The sequence below is a fragment of the Aythya marila genome (genome assembly GCF_965140915.1).
Source record: "Aythya marila genome assembly, chromosome: 4".
NCBI classification, from domain to species: Eukaryota; Metazoa; Chordata; class Aves; order Anseriformes; family Anatidae; genus Aythya; species Aythya marila.
In genome coordinates this window covers 61,736,352-61,748,662 of record NC_139045.1, presented here as the reverse complement: position 1 = coordinate 61,748,662, position 12,311 = coordinate 61,736,352, and the positions used below count along the sequence as shown (strand labels likewise).

At 38.9% G+C, this 12,311-nt stretch overlaps 1 long non-coding RNA gene across 1 annotated transcript in view; it reads right to left on the bottom strand.

Annotated features, from left to right (window-relative positions):
• LOC309877320 overlaps positions 1–11,693 on the bottom strand; it is a 37,149-nt gene extending 25,456 nt beyond the window's left edge. The window contains exons 1-2 of the long non-coding RNA XR_014317348.1: positions 11,611–11,693; positions 11,308–11,389 (exon numbers count right to left, since the gene is read on the bottom strand). This is a non-coding gene — a long non-coding RNA (uncharacterized lncRNA). The remainder of the gene's footprint in view (positions 1–11,307; positions 11,390–11,610) is intronic.
• Between the last annotated feature and the right edge of the window lie 618 nt (positions 11,694–12,311).

Genomic DNA, 12,311 nt, shown 5'->3' with positions numbered 1-12,311 from the left:
CTCTCCTCTCCTCTCCTCTCCTCTCCTCTCCTCTCCTCTCCTCTCCTCTCCTCTCCTCTCCTCTCCTCTCCTCTCCTCTCCTCTCCTCTCCTCTCCTCTCCTCTCCTCTCCTTTCTCTTTTCTTAAAGCAAAGGGAAAAAAATCCAACAGCCTTCAAAAATAAAGGGGAGAAACTGCTAGTAAGCTGAAAAAATTATGATAAAATTCTGACCTCAGAAGGTTTTGGATACAAGAGGCAGCTGTGAATATTGCTACTGTAAAGAATTTGGCCAAGTGCTTGCAGTACGATATTTAAAGAAATCCAGATTAGCTGCAATTAAGAGATCTGTTTATTGCTGACAGGGTGTGGCAATATGTAAGAAACTCATGGTATCCTGAGAGGGAGTTTCTTAACTTCCTTCTCATTATATCAATGGTTTCTGTTTCACAACAAAAAAAGTGTGAAAAAAATGCTGACATTTACGTTCAAATTTGTCTTGCAAATAATACTGGTCCTCAGTATCAGCTAAAATGCAGCTAGTATGACCTCTGATAGGAACATAATCTTCCTTAACTCCAAAAGAGCAGGACCCATGGAATTCTTCCACGCATTAACCCAGAGGCATTACCTGATGAGGTGGAGTTAGATCTTGGTTTCTTGAAGTTTTCACAACATTTTCAGGCATTACAATGGATGGTAACGTTCTTGCCATAAGCGTAATTGTCATCAAGAGATGAGATATTAATTTAACTGTAGTATAATAATTCTTTTATCTCTTAATAAACTTATGAAGTGAAGAGCAAGGTCTTGTTCAGAATTGAATCCAAACCAGCCTGTCTCATAACATTGTATTTTGGCTTTCTAAAGAGACTTCTTTACTGGTCAGCAAATCTGTGACAGCTGGAAAAAAACTTTAAAAGATTCATTATGAAGGTAAAACTGTCTGAAGTCATGTAATTTTCTGGAAACAAGCACACATATGAAATTGTAGGGAGAAATGGGAAAAGCTAACTAAGCATGCCTGAAAATATTTCATATGGAAATTGTGGATTCTACACCACCTCTGAAAAAAAAACAGTCATCAGTATACAAACAAGCCAAATGCATTGACCAAAGGTCTTATTTTATTGGCAGATTGGATGGATTCATTTCTTCAATATACATTTTCTGTCCCCAATCACATATTTAAAACTAATCTAGTTAAATTGTTTTGATATCCCAATTTGAGGATCAGTCACAAAACTAATTTAGTACTATTTAATAACTTACTAGACTTTATCTGAGCATAGTAACAGACTGCATGTACACTCTTAGGTCACAAGCAAACCTATGAAAATTAATTCATTTAGACCGCTGTGAAATTGAGTTGTTCGATCTAGTGATTTCTGCCTTGTGTTTATGATGGGTTGCTAGAATGCACACAGATTTTTCTCCACTGAAACGGGGTGGAGACATGGCATTAAAGCACTGTAACTCAATTTCATGTCTGACTACATATAAAGAATTGAACTTACATGGCTTGAAGAGAGTTTCACATTGTCAAGAAGGCTATGGTCTTCCTTAGGCAACAGATACTTTTCCAAAAGGCAGAATGTGTTTAGCAATTTTCTGCTCTAAGGCTTTGCATACACATAAGTGTTACACTGCCCACTTTAACTATACCTGTACAGTTAAAATGCACTCATTTTAACTATCTTTGTGTAGTTAAATGGTACATCTGGTTTTGTGCATTGCAGTTATGCTGATATTAGCATAGCCATACTGACATGTTTACTTCTATACAGATGAGGGACTGCTTCGTCATTATCAGGCATCTTCAGCCCTGTGTAATTATATCCCCACTTGTGCATTGTAGCTGTTGTCAAAATAGTTGGACCAGCATAAAAAAAAAACCTATTTGTTAATTAAGGAAGGTCATTCTGGAACAATCGGTGGTACTTTTCAGGGGGCATGTAATCTAGCTTTCTCAGCCATAACCTGATACATTTATAAGCCTCTTTACAGGTAAGGAAAGTGAAAATGAGAAGCTGTTTCACTTGCAAGCAGCAGGCAGTATCATTCTGTTACAAATGCAGGAAAAATATGTGGAAGGTAGCAGAGAAAAGACAGCTAAAAGAGAGACTTTGCTCTCCAAAATGCAGAAATGACTCACCTCCACAGAGCGCATCATTATGAGATGAACTATCTCTACAAGAAATTGCTGACCTAGTGTGGGAAACTAAAAAATGTCTCATACTCGATTCCTGAAATTCTTCTTGTTTCAGGAATTAAATGTTGACAGCTTAAGTTTTTGCCCACATTGAAATAGCTGGCAGGTTTTTACTCTTCAGAAACTAAGTCCAAATATTTATTTAAATTCAAAATCTAAAATGGCTATTAACTTGTTGAAAGTATGTGAAAAGCAGATTCACACTTCTGCTCTTTACTTCCAAGACAACGTCTAGTGTTTGTATTGTTTGAAGGCATGTATCTGTGTTTGAAGACTGTAGAACTGTGTGCTGCTGGTATAAGGTATAGGATTTTTAAAATAGCATGGGTGTCTACTGCATGCGCTTGACTTTAGTGCCAAGACTAACTGGTTCTGAAGTATAACAGTGAAACAGACATTGAGACCATCAACGTTTTTCCCATTACTATACTATAGAGGCCATTAGGATAATGACAACCACCCCAGAAGAGCACTGACAGATTCCCATACTATCCCACTTTGACCAGAAGCTTTGTGTGCGCTGCTCTGAATTGCAGCAGGATCAGACTCCCCACTACAGTCTCTGTTGTCCCAGCCAACTACTAACAAGCAGTGTGGTTGGGGAACTGGTCCTTTTCCAGCTTCTAGAACTTCCTCTTTTCTCCAACGAGCAGAGGAAAATTTCTGAAGGATGCACCCAAGCTCCAGAAAATCCTGTAGGTGCTTTGGGGAAGAGGAGAATCATCTGGGGTTTCAGAGTCAAGCAAAGAGAAAGGGGTAGGGTGGTCACCAAAGAGTCCACAGACTACACATGTGCAGATGTGAAGCTGCATTCAGTGTTCCTCTGAAAAAGTGCACTTGTCTTTCCCCTCCTGGGACATCTATCGGTGTACAAAGACCAAGAGAAATGACTGGGGAGTCAGACTTACAGGTCTGAAGATACTCTGGCAGCAGGACAGGCAGCAGAAACATGATAAGAAACTGGTAGAGTCATGATAAGGAAGGGACAATGTAGATTAATGATGCTGTCTTGAGAAGGAGCCGTGTGAAGGAAGTTGAGGAAGTAGGAACCTCTCTGAACATCAGCTGATGAGGACTTCCTCTGATATTCTTCACATCTCCTTAGAGGCCAGGAAGGAAATGTCCAATAGCAACTAAAATCCATAACAGATAAGAATGAGGCTTTATTAGGCTAGCACTCAGGAACTGTCTTTCTATGAGATTTTATAGTGTAAGTTTCAAATATGGCACAACATTCTGCACAATATAGAAGTCGGATGTATCAGCCACCTAAGGCGTATATTCATACCTTCTGCCACTTCGTGGAAAAAAAAAAGGGGGGGGGGGAGACTGGAGGGAGCAGGCTGTTCATCTAGTCCAGGCAGATCATCTCAGTAGATCATTTGGTGTCTGTGATATCCAAATCATGGCCTATTTATTTTAAATTCCAATGAAGGGCTAATTAGTGCTAATTATACTAGCAGTGACGGTGACGTGGCCATTCACACAAAGAACTTGGCAGAGACCAAACTCCACTTACACGTAGGTCAGCAAAAAGAAAGGAGAGCGCTGCACTTTGTCACATCTCATTTGGGTTGCCTTCAAAATGCTGAGCTAGAGGCAAGAGATACCACAGTTCATTTCCAATTCCCTGTCTAATCCTCTCACCCTTAATTTATTTTAAAAGTTTAATCAGAAGTTCATAAAGCTCAGATATAAATTTTTAAATAAAAAAAAAAAATTAAGCACCTGCAGGTAAGCTTTTTAAGAACTCACGGCAAGTCCAAGTTTCATTATGAATAGGGAGTTTAGCAGTTCACTTTTCTGCAAATGTTACAGTGATAAAATGTAACTTTCATTCCCTCACTGTTGCTTCAGGGATATGTCATTTATGGAAAATAAATAGAAGACTTCTATCACAAAGAAACCATGCTATATTCAGGGTCAATGAAAATCTGTACCTCACTCTGGAGTTTCTAGTAGCATAGCAATAACTTTGCTGCAGAAATTGTCACTAACTGCTAGAAGCCTTTATACAAATAATGAAAGTACTCGTAGCTATTTTTAGTACACAAATAATGTAATATTTGCAGAAGCAGAAACCTGACTAAATGTGGGGTTTACAATTTACCGTGGGTTGATGAAATTGATGATATTAATATTCTTTAAATAAGTCAGCAAGCTGGTGAATGTGGATTGCTGTAATGTTCTTGGATTTCCAGAAGTCAAAGTGTTTTGACAAGTTCTCTCTCTGAAGGCTCTTAAAGAAACTATGTTATCATAAGGATGAAAATTCTTTAGTAGATTAATGATTTGTTGAAGCATAGTAATAAATTGTTTTCACCATGGGAGAGAAGTGATCAGGGATCTGCACTTGAACTTATTCTCTTCAGTACATTTATAAATGATCTGGAAAAGAGGATTAATAATGAGATGGCAAAGTTCGCTGATGATGCAAATTACTTAGAACAGTCAATACTTCAAAAGGTGTTGTTATGCTGAACACTGAGTGATTCAGTAACAAAAAAGCACACATCATTTAATGTCGATAGACACAAAGTAATACACATAGGGGGAAAAAATACCCTAATTGCACATGCACAGTGATAAATTATAAATAAATTATCACTCCAGGAAGAATCCTGGACTCCTTGTTGAGATCTCACTGCAAATATCTGTCCAGTGCTCTCTGGCAGACAGAAAATGCAAGCAAACTGTTACAAACATTACAGGAGGGGAAAAAAAAAAAAAAAAAAAAAAAAAAAAGGAAAAAAAAAAAAAAAGGCAAAACCCACAAATATTGCAACACTGTATAAACCCAGACAGCACCCACATCCAAAACACTTCACGTAGTTCTGATTGACCCAGCAGGAATAGCATATGCTGGACCACAAGGATGAACAGCACTATAAGCCTGTAACTACATGAGGCTGGATGAAAGTTATTTTCTACTTGGGAAAAAAAAAAAAAAAAAAAAAAAGATAACTAAGAGGAAATATAACATTGGTATATAAAATTGAGAACAGCACAGAGATAGCAAGTAAGGAACAATTGTTCTCTGTTTCTTGTGTCATAAGACCTAAACTGCAAATAGTGCAGTTTAAATCAAACAGAAATATTTTTTTCCACAAATTTCAAAGCCATGTTGTATAGTTTATGGCTATGAAAATGTTGTGGATAACAAAAATATAAGTGTGTTTAATAAATAATTAGAAAAATCTATAGAGAAAGGATTCAGAAAGGGCTATTAAATATATAATGCACGTAAATCTACAGTTCAAGGACTATGTGCATTGCACACAGATGGAAATGGGGGAAAGTATCACTCCATGTTTGCACAGGTCCTATCTTCTCCCCTCAGAAACAGTTAAGAGACAGTATCCTGCTCTAATTTAGTGTGTCCATTCTAATGCTATTATTTAGACCCAAAAGCCAGAAGTTTCATGATCTAATTATATCTGCCTTCAAGAAACAACTTAAATTTGGCTTCTATTTTCAGCACCAGGCAGAAAAGCCATTAATTCTCTTTTGCAATATGTAGGGGCTGAACAACGCTGGCAAAAGTATTAACTCCTTCCTCCAGTAAGCATATTTTGTAGTGTCACATGCATCTTTTCTGAATGCAGAACTCCACTCCCTACTTAATCTTCTTCATCTGACAGTGTATCCAATTGACGTCTCATTTTTTATTATATTTATTATATTTTACTTTACTGATTCTTGCATATAGACAAAGCTTTTGTATTGTTAGACAGCTGAAAATATATTAAATGTAATCTTAAGTCACATTGCATTGCATTTATAAGTAATATATCCAACTCTTTTATGTTCTGTAGTACCATTTTATTTTCTGAAGTGAATTCTATTCACCTTTGCATTTCAGAGCATGAAAGGTACAAATCACTTGCAGGTTAGGTGTCATACAAGCATATTATATATTTTCAAAATCATACTCACCAAGCTATCAATATGAACAATTTTATTGATCTGTTTCATGGAAACAACAGTTTCTATGGCTATGAAAGCAATGTTTTAATCATAAAAACAGTAATTAGATTAGCACATGAAGCTGCATTTAAAAATTAGTCTAGGTGCCTAAGATAGGACTGCACCTTAGCACTAATGAGAACACAAGGTGTGCAAAACCAGCCTCATCTGTGACTCTTCCCTAAGCAAACTTATGCACAAATTAAATTGGAGAGAGAACAAGAGTTATAGATAATGACTGAGTTTTTTAATAGAGTTTATATGCTTCACTTCCACAGCATTTTAATGAAATTTGAATGCCTAATTCTTCTGGGTTCTTCTAAAAATCCCAGTCTGCATCACCAGATGCATAAACTATGACTGAATGCTTGTGTTTAGCATTTTCTAGTCACAGTACAGATGAACCACATTCCATATAAATTATAAGATGCATCTACAACAACCGAGTAAAGCACAGGAAGGCCTGGATTAACCCAAAATACAAGAGGTGATTTGCAAAAACTGCACTTCCTGGCTGGCCTCAGAACACAGAAAGCAAGGAAATCATTCTCAGAAGGCTGACTCAAAATAAGCCAAAACTCCATTTTCAGAAACTCTTAAGCCTTTAAAATATTGACTTTACAGCAATAGGAACAGTGATGCAAAAAAATGTGCATTTTCTTTCTTCATTTCCTTGTAGCAATGAATCCAAAATGCTTGTGCAAAGCTCGTGTAGACACGTATGTCCTGCACAGGGCAGAAGCTCTGTGAGCAGTAAAGGGTAAGAGGAACATTGAGCAGGAAGCCTTGCGGAGCAGCAGTCCTTCAGAGATGCTGAGCTCCAAATGCTCCAGGAGCACTGACACTGAGGAACGAAAAAAACAATTCAGGCTGACCCAGTCTGAATAAACAACCTTAAAGATAGAGCTTCTTGGACACCTTAGAAGTAAAATGCTCTTTTAAATCCTGTCTATTCTGTAGAGCTTGGGATGAAGAGGATGATTTTTAGGGTCAGAGTCTGTTATTACAATGGATACATGAATATTACACAGTCTGTTTTTTTTTTCTTTGTTCTTTTCAGCAGGTCTATTTGTTGAGGGATGGATTCTGATTGTTTAAATCAACACACTGTTAGCACGCTCTGCTTCTTCATTTTGATAATTAATGGAAAGCTTCTCAAATGGTTGCAGAAAGTGTTCCTAGGTAGAATTTTTTTTTTAGCATGGCTTCCTGAGGAAATGAAGCTTGCGTGCATTATTCTGTCTCTCTGTCAAGTCTGTTCAGCTTCAACCAAATTGAATTGAGTAGACATTTTTAAAATAGTAAGATCTTAAAACAGACATGTACAACATTTAGCACATCACAGAATGTAGCTCCCAAAGTCATTAATTTTTGTTGCTCACAGAGGAGAAGGGCAGTCAATTAGGTTTAGCTGGAAGTGGCTGCTGACCATACTGGACATGTACCAGCTGCAGCTAGGATGCCTGCATCTCCCCCACGGCACCTGCTGGGTCATTCCCAGTCATTAGGCCAAGCTATGGTAGCTAAAAGCCTTAGGGAAAACTAGGTATAACACCATGGTGAAGGAACTAAGGGGATGTAAGGAATCTTTCTGTGAGGACACAGAAAGATTGGAAGGTATCGTGTTGGAGTGCACTTCAATGTGAAGAACATGGGTATACCACACCTCAGGAGATAAAAAGCAAAAGCAAAAGCAAACCACTCCCCAGCAGTTCCATCATCTGAGGAAGTATCTGGATCTATTGGGTTTTCCCCTTCATCTCTCTCAACCTATCTATCTCTACATATCCAGACAGACTTGCTTTAGCTTGCAACTCATATGTACAAATCCCTGCGCAAGCACAACAAGCTACAGGTAGGTAGGTATTCACTGACCTATTAGAAGGTGGGTACAGCATAAGCCAATGACATGTGGTTAACCATATATATATGTCATAAGCCAACGTTATATGTGATGCAAATCAGTGACGTGATGAACTGTATGATAGACAAAGTAAGGTGCCTTCCTCGATAAGCCAATGTGTATATTTACACGTGCAGGTGCCAATTCCACTTGCACACAACAAATAGCAATTGCAAATGCATCCCTACGTTGGTCCCACAAAGGACAAAAGAATACATGATGGCTCGTGTAAGACAGAGGCTGCCATTTCTTCACATGCTTAAGAAGAAAACATGATGTTGATGAAACTGCAGGTCTCTTTTCACAACATAATGGGATGATAATAGCTGTCTGCTGACAGCCTCAGCTTCCCTTACGGAAAGAAGGATATTGTGAAGCAAGTAAGTACTTTTACCCAAGTGCAACAGAGACTGGTGTAAGAGGAGAGCTGCCTGTCAGCATGCTCACCGGGCAGGACGCTGACAGACCAGTCCGCCTGTCAGGAGATGATGGTGTTTGCCTGGCTTCCACTAGCGGCTTGAAATCCCTCTTTCAGCTCACCGCTGTTTGTAACGCAACTGAACCAAAACAATAAGAACAACTATTGCATCCTCCCTCTCCAGCATGGTGTACGACCTGTACTATTACTAAGGTTTCTTATTTTTGCCTTGGAAGGAAGGACAGGGTTTTTTAAACAAAAGGCAGAGAGCACTGCAGGAAAAAAAAAAAAAAAAAAAAGAAGAAGAAAAAAAAAAAATCAGAACTCGGAGGCAACGCTGCTGCAAGCACAACAAACCCTTTGTTAGCTGTTCCACATCGCCAGTAAATAGGCACTTGAGCAGCGTGTGTGGCAGCCCTGCAACTCCATCAAGCATCAAGACTAGAATCAGCCAGTTTTGAAAAGAAATAAAGGAATGGTGTTTGTCACCTATAACTCTTATTGCAGCAAAACGAAGCTGACAGGATCTTTATAAATCAGTTGAATTTAAAGCAGAACTTTAAAAGCTGCTATCTTGCATGTGATATAACACCTTGCCCATTTACCACTGTATTCTCCCGTGAGTTGGGTTATGCAAAAACAAATAAAATAAAATAAAATAAAAAAAACTCAGCCTTGAAGAAATAAGGTTAATATGAACACCAAAAAAACCTGTGATGCCTCTGCTCCAGGCTCTAGTAATGCTAGTGCGTTGATTATATGATTATACATGTATGAGATACGCCCAAATGATCATAATTACAAACTCAGATATGCCTACATGTCATAATGAAGAGAAAAGCAAGAAGACCTCAGAGTCCTTGTTACCCTGGCTTTGGGAAGAAACAGCCTTACTACTAGCAGCTCTCTAAAAGAGAGAACTCCTCTTCGCACAGAGAACTGGCCCTGTCTCTCCAAGGTTTCATTACTAGCTACACCTGTCTCCAATGCTTCAGAGCAACATGAAATTAAAAAATCCAGAATTAACCTGGGCAGTCAGCCAGCTGTAGCCCTGAATCATGAGGCCTTGTTTTTTAAGTCATTGTCTTGATGCAGAGCCGAGCGTGTGGAACATGTTGAGGGCAGTGAGAGCTTTCTGTTCTCTTCCACAGCTTATGAAAGAAGGGAGTGACAAAGAACAAATATAAATTTGCAGATGTACGGATTGCACAGTAGAAATGACCTCCACAGCCATCCACACAGATACTCTACACTCACAAGCCTGTTCCCAGAGTCAGATTAAAGTGTATCCAATTGGATTAAATTCCTAGCAATGGCAAGCTTACCACCTACCTACACTGGGAAATTATTCCTACGTGTAATCACCCTCACTGCATCTTTATAGTGATTGAATTTTTCAAGCTTTGATTTCCAGCCATTGGATCTGTTCTGTCTCTTTCTGCAAGACTGAAATCTATACTTGATTTAGTTGTTCTTTTGTTCCTAATACATTTGTAACGTCTTCTTATTGTCTGAACCTTTACTGGCCAGTACTAATTCCTTATTGCCTTTATCTTCTCCAATAGTCTTTCACGTTTTGTAGATTTAATTTTCATTCCCAGTTATGCCCCCCTTTTCCGTATTTAACATATTGATTTCTTGTTTAATTATCACCTTTGTGCCTTCTTTACTAGACTAGCTTTCCTCTCCAAGGTAACTTACTTGTGTGCTCATTAAAGCATAGCCTTAAGAATACCCAGCAGGATTTCCTTGAGAAGTCTCATTTTCCATTAAAATTTCCCCTTTTAGCACTCAGTTATGGAAACAAGATGTTCCAAAGATCTGGTCGATTTTATGTTGCACATAATACTGCCTGCTGCCAAAATCTGTTTCCACAAAGCAAAGGGTACTGCAGTACCTGTGAGTGCTGGTGATCAGCAGCTGACACTGCTCTGTGCATCAGAAAGTAGCCCAATACAGATTTATCTCATGCTCAGAGCAGAGATTTCCATCTAATGATATCCTTTAGATTTTCCAAAGATTTAGAACATTTAAGGTGTTTTCCTTCCCCTTGATGTTCAGAACAAATCCTCATTTTGGATTTACTGATGGTAAGACATATTTGCAGACAAGTCCTAAAAAGCAGTGCTCTCCGTTCTGACAGAATTGGCACCCTGCACGCCTGTAGCACATGCCTGCCAGCCATGCATTTGGCTTTGCTGTTAGTAAGATGGAGGGAAATTTGTGCCATTTTCATGCTAAGCTACAAATTCCAAATTAATGAGTTTCATTTGAAATTTTGAAGATATTACATTTTTTGAAGATGATCTCAGAAATATATTATGGTCATATTATTTCCTCCAAAACACTAATCAAATTAAAATTGTCCTTGTTTTTCACGTATTGATATCTGCAAGTGCAATGTAATGTGGAGAAGTCAACTGCACACTTTTTACTGCGCAAGGAAACTGCTGGTGTTAATGGTGTTGTTTGCTGTTGGTATGTTGTTGTTGTTGTTTTTTGTTTGTTTATTCTGGCACTTGGGTTCCAAAATAAAACAAAAGTAGCAATGAATATTGATCGACTTTTTATTACCCAGTACATCAAACGTTATACCCAAGTAGTTTTTGTTAAAGAAGTGCAGCATTTGAAAATATTTTTAGGTATTTCCTGGCTCCACTAGAACAAAACAAATAGATTTCTTATCTCACACAACATACTATATTATATAGATAAAGCTATACGAGGTACGAAAAGAATAAAGAGGCCCAAGTACCACTATGTTCAAAGCAAACAGTACTACAATAAGTACCTTTATTTTAATTAAATTCAGGTAGCCCCTACTTACTCACCAGCACTACCAAGATGGAAGCATTCAAGTCATGACTAATCACCTCACTCCAGGCAAGTTCATTCACATCAAAGGAAAGAAACCTAGCGCAAAGACATAGTATGTCATAAAGATCACACCAGAGCTGGGCACAGTTTATTCTCAATCATTTGGGGGAATTTCTCTGGACTTTTGTATTTCTGAAGTAAAGCAAGAAGAAGCGAGAGTGCACAGGTGACAAGTTAGCAGAGGTTAAATGAGGAGGTATGATGCTTGCAACTCCTCGCCTGAGAAATATTAAAAGTATATTAAACACAAATATTACCGTGGCAACAGGAAAGTTTGAAGGAACCCCGGAATATGTCACGGCTTGCTCCAGCCTCCTCCCGAGGGCAGTGCTCAGGGTTGTGAGCAACATGGGTCCAACTCTTGTAAAGACGTCAGGAACTGAACCCAGGTGTCCCAAGCTGCGGGTGAGCGCTGAAGTCATTGGGCTTTAGGGGAAACTAAGGAGAGCACCTCCCTTCTCTGCATAAAGTTTTGTGACCTTCTGTGTTTTGGTTTCATTATACATACTCAAAACCGAAACCATATTTTGGGGGTTAAAAGGAGATGTTCTTTTGACTGAAAATAAACCTTGCATGAAGCTTAACAAGGACAAGCATGCCAAGAGCAGCATTACCCCGGGCAGCTGTGGTGGTTGGGTCTGACTGGCTGGGGTGTGGGAGCAGAAATGTCCCCAGGAGTGCTGGAGGATGGCGAGCTGAACACGAGCAGGCCCCGTGCTCCTGCAGCGATGAAGGCGGACTGTGCCATGGGCTGCCTCGCTAGGCCCACAGGAGGATGTGTCTGCACTGTTCTACCCAGCACTTGCTAGGACACAGCTGTGTCCAGTCTTGGTCCATCTAGTTCCAGAGATATATTAAAAAAAAAAAAATCAGATAGCCCCTCAGACAGCTGAGGGGGGAACACAGTCTTCCAACAATTAAAAGGTGGTTGTAGGGAAGATGGAGGTTCTGACAGAAC